Source organism: Oncorhynchus kisutch, linkage group LG25 (genome assembly GCF_002021735.2).
Source record: "Oncorhynchus kisutch isolate 150728-3 linkage group LG25, Okis_V2, whole genome shotgun sequence".
In the NCBI taxonomy this organism is placed as follows: domain Eukaryota; kingdom Metazoa; phylum Chordata; class Actinopteri; order Salmoniformes; family Salmonidae; genus Oncorhynchus; species Oncorhynchus kisutch.
In genome coordinates this window covers 4,242,197-4,270,084 of record NC_034198.2, presented here as the reverse complement: position 1 = coordinate 4,270,084, position 27,888 = coordinate 4,242,197, and the positions used below count along the sequence as shown (strand labels likewise).

Sequence of the window (27,888 nt, the reverse complement as noted above, 5' to 3'; positions counted from 1 at the left end):
CCGAGCCTGCCCAACCTTACCTGGTTGAATGCTCCCCGTAGCCAGGCCAGTGCGGCAAGGTGGAATAGCCCACACTGGGCTGTGCTGGCGAACCGGGGACACCATGCGTAAGGCTGGTGCCATGGGAGACTCACTGGAGACCAGATGCGCTGAGCCGGATTCATGACACCTGACTCGATGCCCACTCTAGCCCGGCCGATACTAGGCCGAACACAAAAAACAACATTGAAAAACAAACAGACTGCCCACCCCTGACCATACAAAAACAAAGGCAAAACAAAGGATCTAAGGTCAGAACGTAACAGGTACACATCCGGTGGATAGAGAGCCGTTTATTATGTTCAACATAGGTGGGCCAAGCACAGGAAGCAGCTCTTTCAGGAGTTTAGTTGGAATAGGGTCCAGTATGCAGCTTGAAGGTTTAGAGGCCCTGATTATTTTCATCATTGTGTCAAGAGATATTGTACTAAAACACTTGAGTGTCTCTCTTGATCCTAGGTCCTGGCAGAGTTGTGCAGACTCAGGACAACTGAGCTTTGAAGGAATACGCAGATTTAAAGAGGAGTCCATAATTTCCTTTCTAATAATCAGGATCTTTTCCTCAAAGAAGTTCATGAGATGGCCGCCGTTCAAGGTCTCCTAACCAATTGTGCTATTATGTGGGGTTTTTTCGCGATATTTGTAAATTATTTAGTACATAATGTTTCTGCAACCATATCTTACGGCAGAAAAGATCTTGTAGATATCATGACAGTGATCACTCACCTTGGATCAGATGACGATTTATTCAACAACAGCAACAACAGCAGCAATCAGGACTCACGCGATATTCTCCAAACACCCCACAGGGCAATTGCTCGGCCTCCGACCGCAAGGCACTTCAGAGGGTAGTGCGTACGGCCCAGTACATCACTGGGGCCAAGTTGCCTGCCATCCAGGACCTCTACACTAGGCAGTGTCAGAGGAAGGCCCTGAAAATGGTCAAAAACCCCAGCCAACCCAGTCATAGACTGTTCTCTCTACTACCACATGGCAAGCGGTACCGGAGTGCCAAGTCTAGGACAAAAAGGCTTCTCAACAGTTTTTACCCCCAAGCTATAAGACCCTGAACAGGTAACCAAATGGTTACCCGGACTATTTGCATTGTGTGCCCCACCCAACCCCTCTTTTACGCTGCTGCTATTCTCTGTTTATCTTATATGCATAGTCACTTTAACTATACAAACATGTACATACTACCTCAATTGGCCCGACCAAACAGTGCTCCCGCACATTGGCTAACCGGGATATCTGCATTGTGTCCCACCACCCGCCAACCCCTCTTTTTACACTACTGCTACTCTCTGTTCATTATATATGCACAGTCACTTTAACCATACCCACATGTACATACTACCTCAATAACCCTGACTAACCGGTGTCTGTATTTATCCTTTTGCTGCTCTTACTTTCAAATGTATTGTTACTGTTTTTTTTATTTCTTTACTTAACTACATACACACACACTTCTTTTCTCCGCACTATTGGCTAGAGCCTGTAAGTATGCATTTCACTTTTGCCACCTGTTTTATTTGGCGCACGTGACAAATAAACTTTGATTTGATTTTAGAGCCAGTTTTGCACTGTTCTGTGAAGGGAGTAGTACACAGCGTTGTACGAGATCTTCAGTTTCTTTGCAATTTCTTGCATGGAATCGCCTTCATTTCTCCAAACAAGAATAGACTGACGAGTTTCAGAAGAAAGTGCTTTGTTTCTGGTCATTTTGAGACTGTAATTGAACCCACAAATGCTGATGCTCCAGATACTCAACTAGTAAAGAAGGCCAGTTTTATTGCTTCTTTAATCAGAACAACAGTTTTCAGCTATGCTAACATAATTGCAAAAGGGTTTTCTAATGATCAATTAGCCATTTAAAATGATAAACTGGGATTAGCTAACACAACGTGCCATTGGAACACAGGAGTGATGGTCGCTGATAATGGGCCTCTGTACGCCTATGTAGATATTCCATGAGAAAGTTAATAATCTGTCTGTAAACAATTGTTGGAAAAATAACTTGAGTCATCCACAAAGTAGATGTCCTAACCGACTTGCCAAAACTACAGTTTGTTAACAAGAAATTTGTGGAGTGGTTGAAAAACGAGTGTTTTCTAACTTCCGACTTCAACTGTATATAGAGCATATACAGTGCATTTGGAAAGTTTTCCACATTGTGTGACGTTTCAGCCTTATTCCATAATGGATACTTTTTTTTGCAAATGTGTAAATAAATAAAAAACAGATAATACATTTCCATAAGTATTCAGACCCTTTACTAAGTACTTTGTTGAAGAACCTTTGGCAGCGATTACAGCCTCGAGTCTTCTTCGGTATGACGTTACAAGCTTGACACACTTGTATTTGGGGAGTTTCTCCCATTCTTCTCTGCAGATCCTCTCAATCTCTGTCAGGTTGGATGGGGATCGTTGCTGCACAGCTATTTTCAGGTCTCTCCAGAGATGTTTGATCAGGTTCAAGTCCGGACTCTGGCTGGGCCATTCAAGGACATTTAGAGACTGGTCCCGAAGCCACTCCTGCATTGTCTTGGCTGTGTGCTTTAGGTCATTGTCCTGTTGGAAGGTGAACATTCGCCCCAGTCTGAGGTCCTGAGCGCTCTTCATCAAAGATTTCTCTGTACTTCACTTCGTTCATCATTCCCTCGATCCTGACTAGTCTCCCAGTCCCTGCCGCTGAAAAACATCCCCACAGCATGATGCTGCCACCACCATGCTTCACCGTAAGGACGCTGCCAGGTTTCCTCCAGATGTAACGCTTGGCATTCAGGATAATGAGTTCAATCTTGGTTTCATCAGACCAGAGAATCTTGTTTCTCATGGTCTGAGAGTCATTTAGGTGCCTCTTGGCAAATTTAAAGTGGGCTGTCATGTGCCTTTTACTGAGGAGTGGCTTCCGTCTGGCTACTCTACCATAAAGGCCTGATTGGTGGAGTGCTGTAGAGATGGTTGTCCTGGAAGTGTCTCCTATCTCCACAGAGGAACTCTGGAGCTCTGTTGGAGTGACCATCGGGTTCTTGGACACCTCCCTGACCAAGGCCCTTCTCCCCCGATTGCTCAGTTTGGCTGGGCGGCCATCTCTAGGAAGAGTCTTGGTGGTTCCAAGCTTCTTTCATTTCAGATTGACGGAGGCCACTGTGTTCTTGGGGTCTGTCAATGCTGCAGATATTTTTGGTACCCTTCCCCTGATCTGTGCCTCGACACAATCCTGTCTCGGAGCTCTACGGGCAATTCCTTCGACCTCATGGCTTGTTTTTTGCTCTGACATGCACTGTCAACTGTGGGACCTTATATAGACAGGCGTGTGACTTTCCAAATCATGTCCAATCAATTGAATTCACCACCGGTGGAATCCAATCAAGTTGAAGAACAGTGGTGATTTTAGCTTGTAAATCTTGGTGGGGCAAACTACATTTTTTTGGATTGGGGGGGGTGCACTACACAACAAAACACAACACTAAACAATACATGAATTGCATTATAATGGTGACAAACGGTGCCCACAAACTGTTAGGGCCTACACAAAGCTGTCTCTTTATTAACTCAATTATTTATTTTATTTTTTAACTTGTTTGCAAACTGATGTGTGGCACGGCATGTCAAAATAGCATGCATAACATGCAACCCCTCCACTTAAAAAAGAATATCAAAAATGTTAAGCTAGAATTGTGGTGCTCAAAACAGGTGAATGACGGGTCGCAACTGTTGTAGAAACATCTCAAGGATGATCAATGGAAACAGGACGCACCTGAGCTCAATTTCGAGTCTCATAGCAAAGGGTCTAAATACTTGCATAAATGTGATATTTCAGTTTTTTGGGGGAGGTATAAATTTGCAAAAAATTCTAAAACCTTGTTGTTGCTTTGTCAATAAGGGGTAATGAGTGTAGACTGATGAGGGGGGAAAACAAATTAAGCTATATTAACTTAAAGAAATGTGGAAAAAGTGAAGTGGTCTGAATAATTTCTGAATGCACTTTACCACTATTAAGCGCACCTGAATATAAACCGCACCCACTGAATTATAAAAAAATATGTATTTTGTACATAAATAAGCCGCACATGTCTATAAGCCGCAGGTGCCTACCGGTACATTGAAACAAATTAACTTTACACAGCCTTTAAATGAAACACGGCTTGTAACAAAAATTAAACAGTGGCCTACCAAGAAAGTCATTGGTCACTATCTTCCTCCTCTTGTGCACTGAAACCACTGAAGTCATCTCCTTCGGTGTCGGAGTTGAATAGCCTCAGAATTGCTTCATCCGATGTTGGATAGTTTTCATTGTCGCTCTCGTCACTTTCATCCGGAGGCAAATACCCCGCTGAGCTCATGCTGAGGGTGACAAAATTACTACCGTAATCAGAATGATGGGAAGTTTGAGCGCGCTCGATTTACGTCACATTATGTGACGGTGCTCAGTTTTTTGGCGGCATGAATCTTGTGAAAGCGGGAAAAATCCATAAATTAGCCGCATCATTGTATTGCGAGGTTCAAAGCGTGGGAAAAAAAGTAGCGGTCCGGAAATTACGGGTAAATGCTTTTATTTAGGTTTCTATGCAAAGTATATGAGTTGATGTTTCTTTAAGCCTGCAGCTAGTTACTTGAAATGAAACACATAATCATACCAAAACATGATAAAACATGTGAACTTACTGACAGAGACAGCTAATAAACACACATTGGACATTTACAGTAGCTGGCTAGGCTAAACAAACTGCAACACTGGATAACTTCCCCGGAGGGTTAACGCTCTGCCTCCGGCCCTCCTGCCCTACCTGGAGCAGTTCAAGCGGGTCACCCTGTGACTGGGAGGGGACATGCGCTCCTGGGAGGCCTCGAAGATCTTCTCCAGGAAGCTGGGCCTGAAGCGCTGCTCACTGGTGCACCCGGAAGGCCCTGGCCGAGGGCAGGAACCTGACCTGCATCGTCAAAGCCTTCATCCCCGCCACCCAAAAGTCCATTGTGTCGTTCAGGCAGCTCAGGGAGGATGTCTTTGGGGAGCTGGCCAACACAGAGCAGGTGGGTGGGCAACAGGTAGCCTAGTGGTTAGAGCATTGGGTCAGTAACTGAAAGGCTGCTGGATCAAATCCCTGAGCTGACAAGGTAAAAACCTGTCATTCTGCCCCTGAACAAGGCAGTTAACCCACTGTTCCCTGGTAGGCTGTCATTGTAAATTAGAATTTGTTCTTAACTTACTTGCCTAGTTAAATAAGGTTAAAAATAAAAAGTGGATCAGAGTGAGCTCAACAGGATAATGAAGGCCCTTCAAAAGGGGGAGCTGACTGTCTTCACAGGTATAGTCTATAGTTGGTTGGCATGCACATTGACATTTGGTCATGATGCTTTACACTGAAGTATATAGTTAGCTATGGAAGAATATTCTTCAAATGGGGGATTGATTTTTAACCTGAGACTAGACTGAGTGAGAATATTGCTTCGCTGTGTAAGTCAAAACAAAAGTCAAACTAAGCAATTGATCCGTCTGTTGATTGTGCCTCGAACTCACTTTACCATACCTCTCATATTTTCTTGACCTCCAGGAACCACGGGCAGCGTCAAGACCACCTTCATCAGTGAGTTTGCCCTGGACCCGTGCATGCAGGGTGTCAACCCACTGTGGGGCACCTTTGAGATCAACAACATGCGCCTGCCCTAGATCATGCTGACCCAATTCGCCGTGCATAGGCTGGAGGGGAACCTGGACCAGTATGACACGTGGACTGACAGGGTTGAGGACCTACCCCTCTACTTTATGACCTTCCATGGGCAGCAGAACATCAAGTGAGTCCTCTGAAAGTGTTGAGTGATATGTCAATCAATAGGTGTACTGTACTGCTTGAGATGTAACTAACTCCCTCCCCTCTCTCCCTGCATGGTGTCCAGGTCTGTGCTGGACACCATGCAACACGCTGTCTACCGCTATGTCATCAGTCACGCGATCATTGACAACCTCATGATGGGCCATCCGGGACGACATTATCGGAGCTTTCAGGAAGTTAGCCACCAACAGCAGCTGTAACGTCACTCTGATCCTCCAACCCAGGAAGGAGGAGGACAACAGAGAACTAGACTGACTCCATCTTTGGAACAGCCAAAGTGAGTGGAGGGTTACATCTAATTCTGAATTATATAAATATAGACATCAATATAACGCTCTTTCCTTGTATGCCTCTCTAAAGCATGCAGTGTTTTTATTAAACCTGTCAGTGTTGGGTGCATCTCCTTGTTTGATCAATAGGGGGTGTTTGTGACAACGTTATCAACAACAGTTGCATGTATATATATTCGTTTCACAGACCCAAATCATTTTTCAATCAAAGAGATTCACTGTAACACACACACTGTCACCAATGTATTTTTAATCAATGTGTGTTGGTACATGCTGGGAAAAGGTCAAAGGTGACAAGGGGGAGGGGTCAGAGAAGGAGGAGATTTTAGGATAGACTCTAAAGAAGGAGGAGACAACGGTAAAGAAGGAGACAACGGTTAAAAATGAGAAACTAGTGAATTTGGAGAGGCCACCCAAAGCTACCAAAACGCTAAGAGCTGTTAAGACTCCTGCAACAGGGAAGGGCACGACAGACGGAGAGGGGAAGAGCCATAGAGGACAGACAACTCTCATTGATCTAAGCAAAGTACAGGGTCTCGGTGTATGGCATTATATAATGTATTATGTTATGATTTGATATGATATGATATGACAGAAAAAGCTATTTGGGTTTCCGTTTATGGTACAGTTAGTATGATATAATATCCTGAAAAAAATATTGCTTAATATTGATGATTTGTCAGCTGATTGGAGAATGTGCTTGCTTTTGTGACAGAAAGGTGGGGTGAAAGCTGTTATCTAAAGGTGAAAATAGTTATGTAAAATAAGGTTAGTATGATATGGATGTTGTCAATGAATGACCGTTGAAAAGTAATAATTGAAAGGTAGCTGCCCCACCGCATTGCTGCTTGTTTGCCTCATTTAAACGTGAAGTGCTTTTGTCAAACATATGATCAAAATTGGAGATGCAGACAAGGGTGTTTGTAATTACAGGTTGACAGATTAATTGGAATGGCCGATTAATTAGGGCCGATTTCAAGTTTTCATTATTTTTTTTATTTTTTATACCTTTATTTAACTAGGCAAGTCAGTTAAGAGCACATTCTTATTTTCAATGACGGCCTAGAAATGGTGGGTTAACTGCCTCGTTCAGGGGCAGAACGACAGATTTTCACCTTGTCAGCTCGGGGGATCCAATCTTGCAACCTTACAGTTAACTAGTCCATCGCAATAACGACCTGCCTCTCTCGTTGCACTCCACAAGGAAGTTGCTAGTTAGCATTAAATTTATCTTATAAAAAACAATCAATCATAATCACTAGTTAACTACACATGGTTGATGATATTACTAGATATTATGCTTTGCATATAATCTCACTGAGCATACAAGCATACAAGTATCTAAGTATCTGACTGAGCGGTGGTAGGCAGAAGCAGGCGCGTAAACATTCATTCAAACAGCATATTCGTGCGTTTTGCCAGCAGCTCTTCGTTGTGCGTCAAGCATTGCACTGTTTATGACTTCAAGCCTATCAACTCCCGAGATGAGGCTGGTGTAACCGAAGTGAAATGGCTAGCTAGTTAGCGCGGGCTTATAGCGTTTCAAACGTTTGCAGTGGTTGTTTCCCTTGCTCTGCATGGTTAACGCTGCTTCGAGAGTGGCTGTTGTCGTTGTGTTCCTGGTTCGAACCCAGGGAGGAGCGAGGAGAGGGACGGAAGCTATACTGTTACACTGGCAATACTAAAGTGCCTATAAGAACATCCAATAGTCAAAGGTTAATGAAATACAAATGGTATAGAGGGAAATGGTCCTATAATCCTATAATAACTACAACCTAAAACTTCTTACCTGGGAACATTGAAGACTCATGTTAAAAGGAACCACCAGCTTTCATATGTTCTCATGTTCTGAGCCAGGAACTGAAACGTTAGCTTTCTTACATAGCACATATTGCACTTTTACTTTCTTCTCCAACACTTTGCTTTCATTATTTACTTGAGGCTGAATTGATTTTATTGATGAATTATATTAAGTTAAAATAAGTGTTCATTCAGTATTGTTGTAATTGTCATTATTACAAATGAATAAATAAAAATCGTCCGATTAATCGGTATTGGCTTTTTGGTCCTCCAGTAATCGGTATCCGTTTCGGCGTTGAAAAATCATAATCGGTCGACCTCTATTTGTAATTCACCAAAACAGTTTCTGCTCTGAGTTTCCATACATGATCATGCGTGTACAGGAGGCCTATGTAGTTAACCTACACCTGAGTATTAAGGTATATTGTATGTATGGATGAGCCAGTTCTGTGCTTTAAGGAGTCCTTTAAGGAGTGAATGTTGGTGGACAATGTTTAGCTTCTTTGTCCTGGGGTCCTTTAAGGAGTGAATGTTGGTGGACAATGTTTAGCTTCTTTGTCCTGGGGTCCTTTAAGGAGTGAATGTTGGTGGACAATGTTTAGCTTCTTTGTCCTGGGGTCCTTTAAGGAGTGAATGTTGGTGGACAATGTTTAGCTTCTTTGTCCTGGGGTCCTTTAAGGAGTGAATGTTGGTGGACAATGTTTAGCTTCTTTGTCCTGGGGTCCTTTAAGGAGTGAATGTTGGTGGACAATGTTTAGCTTCTTTGTCCTGGGGTCCTTTAAGGAGTGAATGTTGGTGGACAATGTTTAGCTTCTTTGTCCTGGGGTCCTTTAAGGAGTGAATGTTGGTGGACAATGTTTAGCTTCTTTGTCCTGGGGTCCTTTAAGGAGTGAATGTTGGTGGACAATGTTTAGCTTCTTTGTCCTGGGGTCCTTTAAGGAGTGAATGTTGGTGGACAATGTTTAGCTTCTTTGTCCTGGGGTCCTTTAAGGAGTGAATGTTGGTGGACAATGTTTAGCTTCTTTGTCCTGGGGTCCTTTAAGGAGTGAATGTTGGTGGACAATGTTTAGCTTCTTTGTCCTGTTGTGAGTCAATATGGCTTTAATCATTGACAAAGGAGGTGATTAAATTACCCTCATCACCTGTGTGTCGTGAGGTGGTAAATTATGTTGAGGCTTCAGACTGGTGTGCATACTTGTCTCTGATTGGCCAATGAAACTTCACAGGTGTCAGATGACCTTGTTTATATATTATTTAGTAGAGAGACTCAAATCAATCAAATGTATTTATAAAGACAGTTTTTTTCAATTTAAAGTTTTATTAAGTTTTCTTGTTTTTCAATCAACCAACAAAACACATTCCACATTCACAGATGTGACAGGCTTTAAAAACACATTCCACATTCACAGATGTGACAGGCTTTAAAAACACATTCCACATTCACAGATGTGACAGGCTTTAAAAACACATTCCACATTCACAGATGTGACAGGCTTTAAAAACACATTCCACATTCACAGATGTGACAGGCTTTAAAAACACATTCCACATTCACAGATGTGACAGGCTTTAAAAACACATTCCACATGCACAGATGTGACAGGCTTTAAAAACACATTCCACATTCACAGATGTGACAGGCTTTAAAAACACATTCCACATTCACAGATGTGACAGGCTTTAAAAACACATTCCACATTCACAGATGTGACAGGCTTTAAAAACACATTCCACATTCACAGATGTGACAGGCTTTAAAAACACATTCCACATTCACAGATGTGACAGGCTTTAAAAACACATTCCACATTCACAGATGTGACAGGCTTTAAAAACACATTCCACATTCACAGATGTGACAGGCTTTAAAAACACATTCCACATTCACAGATGTGACAGGCTTTAAAAACACATTCCACATGCACAGATGTGACAGGCTTTAAAAACACATTCCACATTCACAGATGTGACAGGCTTTAAAAACACATTCCACATTCACAGATGTGACAGGCTTTAAAAACACATTCCACATTCACAGATGTGACAGGCTTTAAAAACACATTCCACATTCACAGATGTGACAGGCTTTAAAAACACATTCCACATTCACAGATGTGACAGGCTTTAAAAACACATTCCACATTCACAGATGTGACAGGCTTTAAAAACACATTCCACATTCACAGATGTGACAGGCTTTAAAAACACATTCCACATTCACAGATGTGACAGGCTTTAAAAACACATTCCACATTCACAGATGTGACAGGCTTTAAAAAATAAAAAAAGTCAAAAAATAATAATACATTTTACTAACTGGCTACCACCAGGTACTATACCCTGCACAGTAGAGACTGTTACTAACCGGCTACCACCAGGTACTATACCAAAAATACAATTAAAATGAATGATAAAGTCAAATAAAAACATTTATTTTTCTTAATCTATTTATTTTCCTTGGTGCATATATGTATATACATACATACAATATCTCTCTCTTCATCACTCAATACCTAGGTTTATCTCCACTGTATTCACATCCTACCATACATTTGTCTGTACATTATACCTTGATGCTATTTTATCGCCCCCAGAAACCTCCTTTTACTCTATGTTCTAGACGTTCTAGACGACCAATTCTCATAGCTTTTAGCCGTACCCTTATTCTACTCCTCCTATGTTCCTCTGGCGATGTAGAGGTGAATCCAGGCCCTGCAGTGCCTAGCTCCACTCCTATTCCCCAGGCGCTCTCTTTTGACGACTTCTGTAACCGTAATAGCCTTGGTTTCATGCATGTTAACATTAGAAGCCTCCTCCCTAAGTTTGTTCTATTCACTGCTTTAGCACACTCTGCCAACCCGGATGTTCTAGCTGTGTCTGAATCCTGGCTTAGGAAGACCACCAAAAATTCAGAAATTTTAATTCCAAACTACAACATTTTCAGACAAGATAGAACTGCCAAAGGGGGCGGTGTTGCAATCTACTGCAAAGATAGCCTGCAGAGTTCTGTCCTACTATCCAGGTCTGTACCCAAACAATTTGAACTTCTACTTTTAAAAATCCACCTCTCTAAAAACAAGTCTCTCACCGTTGCCGCCTGCTATAGACCACCCTCTGCCCCCAGCTGTGCTCTGGACACCATATGTGAACTGATTGCCCCCCATCTATCTTCAGAGTTCGTGCTGCTAGGCGACCTAAACTGGAACATGCTTAACACCCCAGCCATCCTACAATCTAAACTTGATGCCCTCAATCTCACACAAATTATCAATGAACCTACCAGGTACCTCCCCTAAGCCTTAAACACGGGCACCCTCATAGATATCATCCTAACCAACTTCCCCTCTAAATACACCTCTGCTGTCTTCAACCAAGATCTCAGCGATCACTGCCTCATTGCCTGCATCCGTAATGGGTCAGCGGTCAAACGACCTCCACTCATCACTGTAAAACGCTCCCTGAAACACTTCTGCGAGCAGGCCTTTCTAATCGACCTGTCCGGGGTATCCTGGAAGGATATTGATCTCATCCCGTCAGTAGAGGATGCCTGGTTATTTTTTTTAAATGCCTTCCTAACCATCTTAAATAAACATGCCCCATTCAAGAAATTTAGAACCAGGAACAGATATAGCCCTTGGTTCTCCCCAGACCTGACTGCCCTTAACCAACACAAAAACATCCTATGGCGTTCTGCATTAGCATCGAACAGCCCCCGTGATATGCAGCTGTTCAGGGAAGCTAGAAACCATTATACACAGGCAGTTAGAAAAGCCAAGGCTAGCTTTTTCAAGCAGAAATTTGCTTCCTGCAACACTAACTCAAAAAAGTTCTGGGACACTGTAAAGTCCATGGAGAATAAGAACACCTCCTCCCAGCTGCCTACTGCACTGAAGATAGGAAACACTGTCACCACTGATAAATCCACCATAATTGAGAATTTCAATAAGCATTTTTCTACGGCTGGCCATGCTTTCCACCTGGCTACTCCTACCCCGGACAACAGCACTGCACCCCCAACAGCAACTCGCCCAAGCCTTCCCCATTTCTCCTTCTCCCAAATCCATTCAGCTGATGTTCTGAAAGAGCTGCAAAATCTGGACCCCTACAAATCAGCCGGGCTAGACAATCTGGACCCTTTCTTTCTAAAATTATCTGCCGAAATTGTTGCCACCCCTATTACTAGCCTGTTCAACCTCTCTTTCGTGTCGTCTGAGATTCCCAAAGATTGGAAAGCAGCTGCGGTCATCCCCCTCTTCAAAGGGGGGGACACTCTTGACCCAAACTGCTACAGACCTATATCTATCCTACCGTGCCTTTCTAAGGTCTTCGAAAGCCAAGTCAACAAACAGATTACCGACCATTTCGAATCTCACCATACCTTCTCTGCTATGCAATCTGGTTTCAGAGCTGGTCATGGGTGCACCTCAGCCACGCTCAAGGTCCTAAACGATATCTTAACCGCCATCGATAAGAAACATTACTGTGCAGCCGTATTCATTGATCTGGCCAAAGCTTTCGACTCTGTCAATCACCACATCCTCATCGGCAGACTCGAGAGCCTTGGTTTCTCAAATGATTGCCTCGCCTGGTTCACCAACTACTTCTCTGATAGAGTTCAGTGTGTAAAATCGGAGGGTCTGCTGTCCGGACCTCTGGCAGTCTCTATGGGGGTGCCACAGGGTTCAATTCTTGGACCGACTCTCTTCTCTGTATACATCAATGAGGTCGCTCTTGCTGCTGGTGAGTCCCTGATCCACCTCTACGCAGACGACACCATTCTGTATACTTCCGGCCCTTCTTTGGACACTGTGTTAACAACCCTCCAGACAAGCTTCAATGCCATACAACTCTCCTTCCGTGGCCTCCAATTGCTCTTAAATACAAGTAAAACTAAATGCATGCTCTTCAACCGATCGCTACCTGCACCTACCCGCCTGTCCAACATCACTACTCTGGACGGCTCTGACTTAGAATACGTGGACAACTACAAATACTTAGGTGTCTGGTTAGACTGTAAACTCTCCTTCCAGACCCATATCAAACATCTCCAATCCAAAGTTAAATCTAGAATTGGCTTCCTATTTCGCAACAAAGCATCCTTCACTCATGCTGCCAAACATACCCTTGTAAAACTGACCATCCTACCAATCCTCGACTTTGGCGATGTCATTTACAAAATAGCCTCCAATACCCTACTCAACAAATTGGATGCAGTCTATCACAGTGCAATCCGTTTTATCACCAAAGCCCCATATACTACCCACCATTGCAACCTGTACGCTCTCGTTGGCTAGCCCTCGCTTCATACTCGTTGCCAAACCCACTGGCTCCATGTCATCTACAAGACCCTGCTAGGTAAAGTCCCCCCTTATCTCAGCTCACTGATCACCATAGCATCTCCCACTTGTAGCACATGCTCCAGCAGGTATATCTCTCTAGTCACCCCCAAAACCAATTCTTTCTTTGGCCGCCTCTCCTTCCAGTTCTCTGCTGCCAATGACTGGAACGAACTACAAAAATCTCTGAAACTGGAAACACTTATCTCCCTCACTAGCTTTAAGCACCAACTGTCAGAGCAGCTCACAGATTACTGCACCTGTACATAGCCCACCTATAATTTAGCCCAAACAACTACCTCTTTCCCAACTGTATTTAATTTTAATTTATTTATTTATTTTGCTCCTTTGCACCCCATTATTTTTATTTCTACTTTGCACATTCTTCCATTGCAAAACTACCATTCCAGTGTTTTACTTGCTATATTGTATTTACTTTGCCATCATGGCCTTTTTTGCCTTTACCTCCCTTCTCACCACATTTGCTCACATTGTATATAGACTTGTTTATACTGTATTATTGACTGTATGTTTGTTTTACTCCATGTGTAACTCTGTGTCGTTGTATCTGTCGAACTGCTTTGCTTTATCTTGGCCAGGTCGCAATTGTAAATGAGAACTTGTTCTCAACTTGCCTACCTGGTTAAATAAAGGTAAAATAAATAAATAAATAAAAAACGAGACATGGTGTGATGAAAGAAACATACAGGTACTCAAATCCTTCTGTTCACCTGATTTAGAATTCCTCACAATCAAATGTAGACCGCATTATCTACCAAGAGAATTCTCTTCGATTATAATCACAGCCGTATATATCCCCCCCCCCCCAAGCAGACACATCGATGGCTCTGAACGAACTTTATTTGACTCTTTGCAAACTGGAATCCATTTATCCGGAGGCTGCATTCATTGTAGCTGGGGATTTTAACAAGGCTAATCTGAAAACAAGACTCCCTAAATTTTATCAGCATATCGATTGCGCAACCAGGGGTGGAAAAACCTTGGATCATTGTTACTCTAACTTCCGCGACGCATATAAGGCCCTGCCCCGCCTTCCTTTCGGAAAAGCTGACCACGACTCCATTTTGTTGATCCCTGCCTACAGACAGAAACTAAAACAAGAGGCTCCCACGCTGAGGTCTGTCCAATGCTGGTCCGACCAAGCTGACTCCACACTCCAAGACTGCTTCCATCACGTGGACTGGGAGATGTTTCGTATTGCGTCAGATAACAATATTGACGAATACGCTGATTCGGTGTGCGAGTTCATTAGAACGTGCGTTGAAGATGTCGTTCCCATAGCAACGATTAAAACATTCCCTAACCAGAAACCGTGGATTGATGGCAGCATTCGCGTGAAACTGAAAGCGCGAACCACTGCTTTTAATCAGGGCAAGGTGACTGGTAACATGACCTAATACAAACAGTGCAGCTATTCCCTCCGCAAGGCTATCAAACAAGCTAAGCGTCAGTACAGAGACAAAGTAGAATCTCAATTCAACGGCTCAGACACAAGAGGCATGTGGCAGGGTCTACAGTCAATCACGGACTACAAGAAGAAATCCAGCCCAGTCACGGACCAGGATGTCTTGCTCCCAGGCAGACAAAATAACTTTTTTGCCCGCTTTGAGGACAATACAGTGCCACTGACACGGCCTGCAACGAAAACATGCGGACTCTCCTTCACTGCAGCCGAGGTGAATAAGACATTTAAACGTGTTAACCCTCGCAAGGCTGCAGGCCCAGATGGCATCCCCAGCCGCGCCCTCAGAGCATGCGCTGACCAGCTGGCCGGTGTGTTTACGGACATATTCAATCAATCCCTATACCAGTCTGCTGTTCCCACATGCTTCAAGAGGGCCACCATTGTTCCTGTTCCCAAGAAAGCTAAGGTAACTGAGCTAAACGACTACCGCCCCGTAGCACTCACTTCCGTCATCATGAAGTGCTTTGAGAGACTAGTCAAGGACCATATCACCTCCACCCTACCTGACACCCTAGACCCACTCCAATTTGCTTACCGCCTAAATAGGTCCACAGACGATGCAATCTCAACCACACTGCACACTGCCCTAACCCATCTGGACAAGAGGAATACCTATGTGAGAATGCTGTTCATCGACTACAGCTCGGCATTCAACACCATAGTACCCTCCAAGCTCGTCATCAAGCTCGAGACCCTGGGTCTCGACCCCGCCCTGTGCAACTGGGTACTGGACTTCCTGACGGGCCGCCCCCAGGTGGTGAGGGTAGGCAACAACATCTCCACCCCGCTGATCCTCAACACTGGGGCCCCACAAGGGTGCGTTCTGAGCCCTCTCCTGTACTCCCTGTTCACCCACGACTGCGTGGCCACGCCCGCCTCCAACTCAATCATCAAGTTTGCGGACGACACAACAGTGGTAGGCTTGATTACCAACAATGACGAGACGGCCTACAGGGAGGAGGTGAGGGCCCTCGGAGTGTGGTGTCAGGAAAATAACCTCACACTCAACGTCAACAAAACTAAGGAGATGATTGTGGACTTCAGGAAACAGCAGAGGGAACACCCCCCTATCCATATCGATGGAACAGTAGTGGAGAGGGTAGCAACTTTTAAGTTCCTCGGCATACACATCACAGACAAACTGAATTGGTCCACTCACACAGACAGCATCGTGAAGAAGGCGCAGCAGCGCCTCTTCAACCTCAGGAGGCTGAAGAAATTTGGCTTGTCACCAAAAGCACTCACAAACTTCTACAGATGCACAATCGAGAGCATCCTGGCGGGCTGTATCACCGCCTGGTACGGCAACTGCTCCACCCACAACCGTAAGGCTCTCCAGAGGGTAGTGAGGTCTGCACAACGCATCACCGGGGGCAAACTACCTGCCCTCCAGGACACCTACACCACCCGATGTTACAGGAAGGCCATAAAGATCATCAAGGACATCAACCACCCGAGCCACTGCCTGTTCACCCCGCTATCATCCAGAAGGCGAGGTCAGTACAGGTGCATCAAAGCTGGGACCGAGAGACTGAAAAACAGCTTCTATCTCAAGGCCATCAGACTGTTAAACAGCCACCACTAACATTGAGTGGCTGCTGCCAACACACTGACACTGACACTGACTCAACTCCAGCCACTTTAATAATGGGAATTGATGGGAAATTATGTAAATATATCACTAGCCACTTTAAATCTAATCAAATCAAATTTATTTATATAGCCCTTCGTACATCAGCTGATATCTCAAAGTGCTGTACAGAAACCCAGCCTAAAACCCCAAACAGCAAGCAATGCAGGTGTAGAAGCACGGTGGCTAGGAAAAACTCCCTAGAAAGGCCAATACCTAGGAAGAAACCTAGAGAGGAACCAGGCTATGTGGGGTGGCCAGTCCTCTTCTGGCTGTGCCGGGTGGAGATTATAACAGAACATGGCCAAGATGTTCAAATGTTCATAAATGACCAGCATGGTCGAATAATAATAAGGCAGAACAGTTGAAACTGGAGCAGCAGCACAGTCAGGTGGAAGTTGAAACTGGAGCAGCAGCATGGCCAGGTGGACTGGGGACAGCAAGGAGTCATCATGTCAGGTAGTCCTGGGGCATGGTCCTAGGGCTCAGGTCAGTTGAAACTGGAACAGCAGCATGGCCAGGTGGACTGGGGACAGCAAGGAGTCATCATGTCAGGTAGTCCTGGGGCATGGTCCTAGGGCTCAGGTCCTCCGAGAGAGAGAAAGAAAGAGAGAAGGAGAGAATTAGAGAACGCACACTTAGATTCACACAGGACACCGAATAGGACAGGAGAAGTACTCCAGATATAACAAACTGACCCCAGCCCCCCGACACATAAACTACTGCAGCATAAATACTGGAGGCTGAGACAGGAGGGGTCAGGAGACACATTATATGCTACCTTATATAATGTTACTTACCCTACATTATTCATCTCATATGCATACGTACATACTGTACTCTATATCATCGACTGCATCCTTATGTAATACATGTATCACTAGCCACTTTAACTATGCCACTTTGTTTACATACTCATCTCATATGTATATACTGTACTCGATACCATCTACTGTATCTTGCCTATGCTGCTCTGTACCATCACTCATTCATATATCCTTATGTACATATTCTTTATCCCCTTACACTGTGTATAAGACAGTAGTTTTGGAATTGTTAGTTAGATTACTTGTTGGTTATTACTGCATTGTCGGAACTAGAAGCACAAGCATTTCGCTACACTCGCATTAACATCTGCTAACCATGTGTATGTGACAAATAAAATTTGATTTGATTTAAGATTTGATTTGATTTGTAGCCTAGTGGTTAGAGCATTGGACTTGTAACCAAAATGTTGCAAGATCAAATCCCCGAGCTGACAAGGTAAAAATCTGTCATTCTGCCCCTGAACAAGGCAGTTAACCCACTGTTCCTAGGCTGTCATTGAAAATAAGAATGTGTTCTTAACTGACTTGCCTAGTAAAATAAAATGTAGCTTGCTGGAACTAAAATGTTGTTCTAAGCACAGCCAACCATCCTCCTAAAATGTTATTGTATTCTTGTATTCTAGCCAAGGACTTGTATGCGGTCCTTGACTTAAGAAGGAGGGGAGACCAACATGATATCATCTACTCAATGCAAACAAAAGGCATGGAGATGGGAAACACAGCTTTGCTGAGACCGCAGTGGAGACAGTTTCTGAGCAGATGCGGTGCTAGGTTTTTTGTTCGATAATTTCCCCCCTCAGTTCTGAGGTTAGTCATGTGAATGCTTAACTGCTGTGGAAGTAGGCTACAGTAACAGAACATCCCATAATGATTCTAGGCTGTGTGGATCTGGTTCCATAGGTCTGGGCATATTCCCCTTCGGGAGACTGAAAAGATTTGGCATGGGTCCTCAGATCCTCAAAAGGTACTAGAGCTGCACCATCAAGAGCATCCTGATTGGTTGGATCACTGCCTGGTATGGCAACTGCTCAGCCAGGAGGTGTCAGAGGAAGGCCCTAAAAATGGTCAAAGACTCCAACCACCCTAGTCATAGACTGTTCTCTCTGCTACCACACGACAAGCGGTACCGGAGCGCCAAGTCTAGGTCCAAAAGGCTTCTTAACAGCTTCTACCTCCCAAGCGATAAGACTCCTGAACAGCTAATTAAAGGGCTACCCAGACCATTCTTTTACTCTGCTGCTACTCTCTGTTTATTTTCTATGCATAATCACTTTAACTCTACCTACATGTACATATTACCTCAGTTACCTCGACTAACTGGTGTCTCCGCACATTGACTCTGTACCGGTACCCACTGTATATAGCCTCCACATTGACCCTGTATATAGCCTCCACATTGACTCTGTACCGGTACCCACTGTATATAGCCTCCACATTGACCCTGTATATAGCCTCCACATTGACTCTGTACCGGTACCCCCTGTATATAGACTCCACATTGACTCTGTACCGGTACCCACTGTATATAGCCTCCACATTGACTCTGTACCGGTACCCCCTGTATATAGCCTCCACATTGACTCTGTACCGGTACCCCTTGTATATAGCCTCCACATTGACTCTGTACTGGTACCCCCTGTATATAGCCTCCACATTGACTCTGTACCGGTACCCACTGTATATAGCCTCCACATTGACCCTGTATATAGCCTCCACATTGACTCTGTACCGGTACCCACTGTATATAGCCTCCACATTGACTCTGTACCGGTACCCACTGTATATAGCCTCCACATTGACTCTGTACCGGTACCCCCTGTATATAGCCTCCACATTGACTCTGTACCGGTACCCCCTGTATATAGCCTCCACATTGACTCTGTACCGGTACCCACTGTATATAGCCTCCACATTGACTCTGTACCGGTACCCCCTGTATATAGCCTCCACATTGACTCTGTACCGGTACCCCCTGTATATAGCCTCCACATTGACTCTGTACCGGTACCCCCTGTATATAGCCTCCACATTGACTCTGTACCGGTACCCACTGTATATAGCCTCCATATTGACTCTGTACCGGTACCCACTGTATATAGCCTCCACATTGACCCTGTATATAGCCTCCACATTGACTCTGTACCGGTACCCACTGTATATAGCCTCCACATTGACCCTGTATATAGCCTCCACATTGACTCTGTACCGGTACCCACTGTATATAGCCTCCACATTGACTCTGTACCGGTACCCACTGTATATAGCCTCCACATTGACTCTGTACCGGTACCCACTGTATATAGCCTCCACATTGACCCTGTATATAGCCTCCACATTGACTCTGTACCGGTACCCACTGTATATAGCCTCCACATTGACCCTGTATATAGCCTCCACATTGACTCTGTACCGGTACCCACTGTATATAGCCTCCACATTGACCCTGTATATAGCCTCCACATTGACTCTGTACCGGTACCCACTGTATATAGCCTCCACATTGACTCTGTACCGGTACCCACTGTATATAGCCTCCACATTGACTCTGTACCGGTACCCCCTGTATATAGCCTCCACATTGACTCTGTACCGGTACCCCTTGTATATAGCCTCCACATTGACTCTGTACTGGTACCCCCTGTATATAGCCTCCACATTGACTCTGTACCGGTACCCACTGTATATAGCCTCCACATTGACCCTGTATATAGCCTCCACATTGACTCTGTACCGGTACCCACTGTATATAGCCTCCACATTGACTCTGTACCGGTACCCCCTGTATATAGCCTCCACATTGACTCTGTACCGGTACCCACTGTATATAGCCTCCACATTGACTCTGTACCGGTACCCACTGTATATAGCCTCCACATTGACTCTGTACCGGTACCCACTGTATATAGCCTCCACATTGACTCTGTACCGGTACCCACTGTATATAGCCTCCACATTGACTCTGTACCGGTACCCCCTGTATATAGCCTCCACATTGACTCTGTACCGGTACCCCCTGTATATAGCCTCCACATTGACTCTGTACCGGTACCCCCTGTATATAGCCTCCACATTGACTCTGTACCGGTACCCCCTGTATATAGCCTCCACATTGACTCTGTACCGGTACCCACTGTATATAGCCTCCACATTGACTCTGTACCGGTACCCCCCTGTATATAGCCTCCACATTGACTCTGTACCGGTACCCACTGTATATAGCCTCCACATTGACTCTGTACCGGTACCCCCTGTATATAGCCTCCACATTGACTCTGTACCGGTACCCACTGTATATAGCCTCCACATTGACTCTGTACCGGTACCCCCCTGTATATAGCCTCCACATTGACTCTGTACCGGTACCCACTGTATATAGCCTCCACATTGACTCTGTACCGGTACCCCCCTGTATATAGCCTCCACATTGACTCTGTACCGGTACCCACTGTATATAGCCTCCACATTGACTCTGTACCGGTACCCCCTGTATATAGCCTCCACATTGACTCTGTACCGGTACCCCCCTGTATATAGCCTCCACATTGACTCTGTACCAGTACCCCCTGTATATAGCCTCCACATTGACCCTGTACCGGTACCCCACTGTATATAGCCTCCACATTGACTCTGTACCGGTACCCCACTGTATATAGCCTCCACATTAACCCTGTATATAGCCTCCACATTGACTCTGTACCGGTACCCCCTGTATATAGCCTCCACATTGACTCTGTACCGGTACCCCTGTATATAGCCTCCACATTGACTCTGTACCGGTACCCACTGTATATAGCCTCCACATTGACTCTGTACCGGTACCCCTGTATATAGCCTCCACATTGACTCTGTACCGGTACCCCCTGTATATAGCCTCCACATTGACTCTGTACCGGTACCCACTGTATATAGCCTCCACATTGACTCTGTACCGGTACCCACTGTATATAGCCTCCACATTGACTCTGTACCGGTACCCACTGTATATAGCCTCCACATTAACCCTGTATATAGCCTCCACATTGACTCTGTACCGGTACCCCCTGTATATAGCCTCCACATTGACTCTGTACCGGTACCCACTGTATATAGCCTCCACATTGACTCTGTACCGGTACCCCCCGTATATAGCCTCCACATTGACTCTGTACCGGTACCCCCCTGTATATAGCCTCCACATTGACTCTGTACCGGTACCCCACTGTATATAGCCTCCCACATTAACCCTGTATATAGCCTCCACATTGACTCTGTACCGGTACCCCCTGTATATAGCCTCCACATTGACTCTGTACCGGTACCCCCTGTATATAGCCTCCACATTGACTCTGTACCGGTACCACTGTATTAGCCCCACATTCGGTACCCCTGTATATAGCCTCCACATTGACTCTGTACCGGTACCCCCTGTATATAGCCTCCACATTGACTCTGTACCGGTACCCCCTGTATATAGCCTCCACATTGACTCTGTACCGGTACCCCTGTATATAGCCTCCACATTGACTCTGTACCGGTACCCCTGTATATAGCCTCCACATTGACTCTGTACCGGTACCCACTGTATATAGCCTCCACATTAACCCTGTATATAGCCTCCACATTGACTCTGTACCGGTACCCCCTGTATATAGCCTCCACATTGACTCTGTACCGGTACCCCTGTATATAGCCTCCACATTGACTCTGTACCGGTACCCCCTGTATATAGCCTCCACATTGACTCTGTACCGGTACCCCCTGTATATAGCCTCCACATTGACTCTGTACCGGTACCCCCTGTATATAGCCTCCACATTGACTCTGTACCGGTACCCCCTGTATATAGCCTCCACATTGACTCTGTACCGGTACCCCCTGTATATAGCCTCCACATTGACTCTGTACCGGTCCTCCCTTATATAGCCTCCACATTGACTCTGTCACCGGTACCCCTGTATATAGCCTCCACATTGACTCTGTACCGGTACCCCTGTATATAGCCTCCACATTGACTCTGTACCGGTACCCCGTATATAGCCTCCACATTGACTCTGTACTGGTACCCCTGTATATAGCCTCCACATTGACTCTGTACCGGTACCCCTGTATATAGCCTCCACATTGACTCTGTACCGGTACCCCACTGTATATAGCCTCCACATTGACTCTGTACCGGTACCCCCTGTATATAGCCTCCACATTGACTCTGTACCGGTACCCCCTGTATATAGCCTCCACATTGACTCTGTACCGGTACCCCCTGTATATAGCCTCCACATTGACTCTGTACCGGTACCCCCTGTATATAGCCTCCACATTGACTCTGTACCGGTACCCCACTGTATATAGCCTCCACATTGACTCTGTACCGGTACCCCCTGTATATAGCCTCCACATTGACTCTGTACCGGTACCCCACTGTAATATAGCCTCCACATTGACTCTGTACCGGTACCCCCTGTATATAGCCTCCACATTGACTCTGTACCGGTACCCCTGTATATAGCCTCCACATTGACTCTGTACCGGTACCCCCTGTATATAGCCTCCACATTGACTCTGTCCGGTACCCCCTGTATATAGCCTCCACATTGACTCTGTACCGGTACCCCCTGTATATAGCCTCCACATTGACTCTGTACCGGTACCCCCCCTGTATATAGCCTCCACATTGACTCTGTACCGGTACCCCCTGTATTAGCCCCACATTGACTCTGTACCGGTACCCCCTGTATATAGCCTCCACATTGACTCTGTACCGGTAACCCCCTGTATATAGCCTCCACATTGACTCTGTACTGTTACCCCCTGTATATAGCCTCCACATTGACTCTGTGCTGGTACCCCCTGTATATAGCCTCCACGTTGACTCTGTACCGGTACCCCCTGTATATAGCCTCCACATTGACTCTGTACCGGTACCCCCTGTATATAGCCTCCACATTGACTCGTGTACCGGTACCCCCCTGTATATAGCCTCCACATTGACTCTGTACCGGTAACCCTGTATATAGCCTCCACATTGACTCTGTCCGGTACCCCCTGTATTAGCCTCCACATTGACTCGTAGCCGGTACCCACCTGTATATAGCCTCCACATTGACTCTGTACGTAACCACCTGTATTAGCCTCCACTTGACTCTTTACCGTAACCCCTGTATATAGCCTCCACATTGACTCTGTACCGTAGACCCTGTATATAGCCTCCACATTGACTCTGTACCGGTACCCCCCCTGTATATAGCCTCCACATAGACTCTGTACCGTAACACGCCTGTATATAGCCTCCACATTGACTCTGTACGTAACACCTGTATATAGCCTCCACATTAACTCTGTACCGTAATACCCTGTATATAGCCTCCACATTGACTCTGTACCGGTAACCCCATGTATATAGCCTCCACATAGACCTGTACCGTACCCCCTGTATATAGCCCCACATTTGACCTCTGTACCGGTACACCCTGTATATAGCCTTCCACAATTAACTCTGTACCGTAATACCCTGTATATAGCCTCCACATTGACTCTGTACCCGGTACCCCTGTAATTAGCCATCCACATAGACCTCTGGTACCGTAAATACCCTGTATATAGCCTCCCACATTGACTCTGTACCGGGTACCCCCCCTGTAATATAGCCTCCACATAGACTCTGTACCGTAATACCCGGTATATGCCTCCACTTGACTCTGTACCAGTACCCCCTTGTATATAGCCTCCACATTGACTCTGTACCTGTACCCCCCACCCTGGTACCAACCCCCTGTTATAGCCTCCACATTGACTCTGTACCGGTACCCCCCTGTATATAGCCTCCACATTGACTCTGTACCGGTACCCCCTGTATATAGCCTCCACATTGACTCTGTACCGGTACCACCCCACCCCCTGTTTAATAGCCTCCAAATTGACTCTGTACCGTAACACCCTGTTATAGCCTCCACATTGACTCTGTACCGTAACAACCCTGTATATAGCCTCCACATTGACTCTGTACCGTAACACCCTGTATATAGCCCCACATTGACTCTGTACCGGTACCCCCTGTATATAGCCTCCACATTGACTCTGTACCGGTACACCCCTGTATATAGCCTCCACATTGACTCTGTACCGTAATACCCTGTATATAGCCTCCACATTGACTCTGTACCGGTACCCCCTGTATATAGCCTCCACATTGACTCTGTAACCGTAATACCCTGTATATAGCCTCCACATTGACCTCTGTACCGGTACCCCCTGTATATAGCCTCCACATTGACTCTGTAACCAGTACCCCCTGTATATAGCCTCCACATTGACTCTGTACCGTAATACCCTGTATATAGCCTCCACATTGACTCTGTACCGGTACCCCCTGTATATAGCCTCCACATTGACTCTGTACCAGTACCCCCTGTATATAGCCTCCACATTGACTCTGTACCGTAATACCCTGTATATAGCCTCCACATTGACTCTGTCACCGGTTACCCCCTGTATATAGCCTCCACATTGACTCTGTACCGGTACACCCTGGTATATAGCCTCCACATTGACTCTGTACCGGTACGCCCTGTATATAGCCTCCACATTGACTCTGTACCGGTACCCCTGTAATAGCATCCACATTGACTCTGTACTGGTACCCCCCCGTATATAGCCTCCACATTGACTCTGTACCGTAACCCCCTGTATATAGCCTCCACATTGACTCTGTACCGGTACCCCTGTATATAGCCTCCACATTGACTCTGTACCGGTACCCCCTGTATATAGCCTCCACATTGACTCTGTACCGGTACCCCCTGTATATAGCCTCCACATTGACTCTGTACCGGTACCCCCTGTATATAGCCTCCACATTGACTCTGTACCGGTACCCCCTGTATATAGCCTCCACATTGACTCTGTACCGGTACCCCCTGTATATAGCCTCCACATTGACTCTGTACCGGTACCCCCTGTATATAGCCTCCACATTGACTCTGTACCGGTACCCCCTGTATATAGCCTCCACATTGACTCTGTACCGGTACCCCCTGTATATAGCCTCCACATTGACTCTGTACCGGTACCCCCTGTATATAGCCTCCACATTGACTCTGTACCGGTACCCCTGTATATAGCCTCCACATTGACTCTGTACCGGTACCCCCTGTATATAGCCTCCACATTGACTCTGTACCGTACCCCTGTATATAGCCTCCACATTGACTCTGTACCGGTACCCCCTGTATATAGCCTCCACATTGACTCTGTACCGGTACCCCCTGTATATAGCCTCCACATTGACTCTGTACCGTACACCCTGTATATAGCCTCCACATTGACTCTGTACCGTACCCCCTGTATATAGCCTCCACATTGACTCTGTACCGGTACCCCTGTATATAGCCTCCACATTGACTCTGTACCGGTACCCCCTGTATATAGCCTCCACATTGACTCTGTACCGGTACCCCCTGTATATAGCCTCCACATTGACTCTGTACCGGTACCCCCTGTATATAGCCTCCACATTGACTCTGTACCGTACCCCCTGTATATAGCCTCCACATTGACTCTGTACCGGTACCCCCTGTATATAGCCTCCACATTGACTCTGTACTGGTACCCCCTGTATATAGCCTCCACATTGACTCTGTACCGTACCCCCTGTATATAGCCTCCACATTGACTCTGTACCGTAACACCCTGTATATAGCCTCCACATTGACTCTGTACCGGTACCCCCTGTATATAGCCTCCACATTGACTCTGTACCGTAACCCCTGTATATAGCCTCCACATTGACTCTGTACCGGTACCCCCTGTATATAGCCTCCACATTGACTCTGTACCGGTACCCCCTGTATATAGCCTCCACATTGACTCTGTACCGGTACCCCCTGTATATAGCCTCCACATTGACCCTGTATATAGCCTCCACATTGACTCTGTACCGGTACCCCTGTATATAGCCTCCACATTGACCCGTATATAGCCTCCACATTGACTCTGTACCGGTACCCCCTGTATATAGCCTCCACATTGACTCTGTACCGGTACCCCCTGTATATAGCCTCCACATTGACTCTGTACCGTAACCCCTGTATATAGCCTCCACATTGACTCTGTACCGTAACCCCTGTATATAGCCTCCACATTGACTCTGTACCGTAATACCCTGTATATAGCCTCCACATTGACTCTGTACCGGTACCCCCTGTATATAGCCTCCACATTGACTCTGTACCGGTACCCCCTGTATATAGCCTCCACATTGACTCTGTACCGGTACCCCCTGTATATAGCCTCCACATTGACTCTGTACCGGTACCCCCTGTATATAGCCTCCACATTGACTCTGTACCGGTACCCCTGTATATAGCCTCCACATTGACTCTGTACCGGTACCCCCTGTATATAGCCTCCACATTGACTCTGTACCGGTACCCCCTGTATATAGCCTCCACATTGACTCTGTACCGGTACCCCTGTATATAGCCTCCACATTGACTCTGTACCGGTACCCCCTGTATATAGCCTCCACATTGACTCTGTACCGGTACCCCTGTATATAGCCTCCACATTGACTCTGTACCGGTACCCCTGTATATAGCCTCCACATTGACTCTGTACCGGTACTCCTGTATATAGCCTCCACATTGACTCTGTACCGGTACCCCCTGTATATAGCCTCCACATTGACTCTGTACCGGTACCCCCTGTATATAGCCTCCACATTGACTCTGTACCGGTACCCCTGTATATAGCCTCCACATTGACTCTGTACCGGTACCCCCTGTATATAGCCTCCACATTGACTCTGTACCGTACCCCCTGTATATAGCCTCCACATTGACTCTGTACCGGTACCCCTGTATATAGCCTCCACATTGACTCTGTACCGGTACCCCTGTATATAGCCTCCACATTGACTCTGTACCGGTACCCCCGTATATAGCCTCCACATTGACTCTGTACCGTAACACCCTGTATATAGCCTCCACATTGACTCTGTACCGGTACCCCTGTATATAGCCTCCACATTGACTCTGTACCGGTACCCCCTGTATATAGCCTCCACATTGACTCTGTACCGGTACCCCCTGTATATAGCCTCCACATTGACTCTGTACCGGTACCCCCTGTATATAGCCTCCACATTGACTCTGTACCGGTACCCCCTGTATATAGCCTCCACATTGACTCTGTACCGGTACCCCCTGTATATAGCCTCCACATTGACTCTGTAATGCCTCCACATTGACTCTGTACGGTACCCCCTGTATATAGCCTCCACATTGACCCTGTATATAGCCTCCACATTGACTCTGTACCGGTACCCCCTGTATATAGCCTCCACATTGACTCTGTACCGGTACCCCCTGTATATAGCCTCCACATTGACTCTGTACCGGTACCCCCTGTATATAGCCTCCACATTGACTCTGTACCGGTACCCCCTGTATATAGCCTCCACATTGACTCTGTACCGTACCCCCCTGTATATAGCCTCCACATTGACTCTGTACCGGTACCCCCTGTATATAGCCTCCACATTGACTCTGTACCGGTACCCCCTGTATATAGCCTCCACTTGACTCTGTACCGTACCACCCTGTATATAGCCTCCACATTGACTCTGTACCGGTACCCCCTGTATATAGCCCCACTTGACTCTGTACTGGT

The 27,888-nt window shown here is 46.0% G+C and overlaps 1 pseudogene; it reads left to right on the top strand.

The window, feature by feature from the left end:
* The window catches only part of LOC109869946 (twinkle protein, mitochondrial-like), a 43,338-nt pseudogene that overhangs the window by 7,309 nt on the left and 8,141 nt on the right, over positions 1-27,888 (top strand).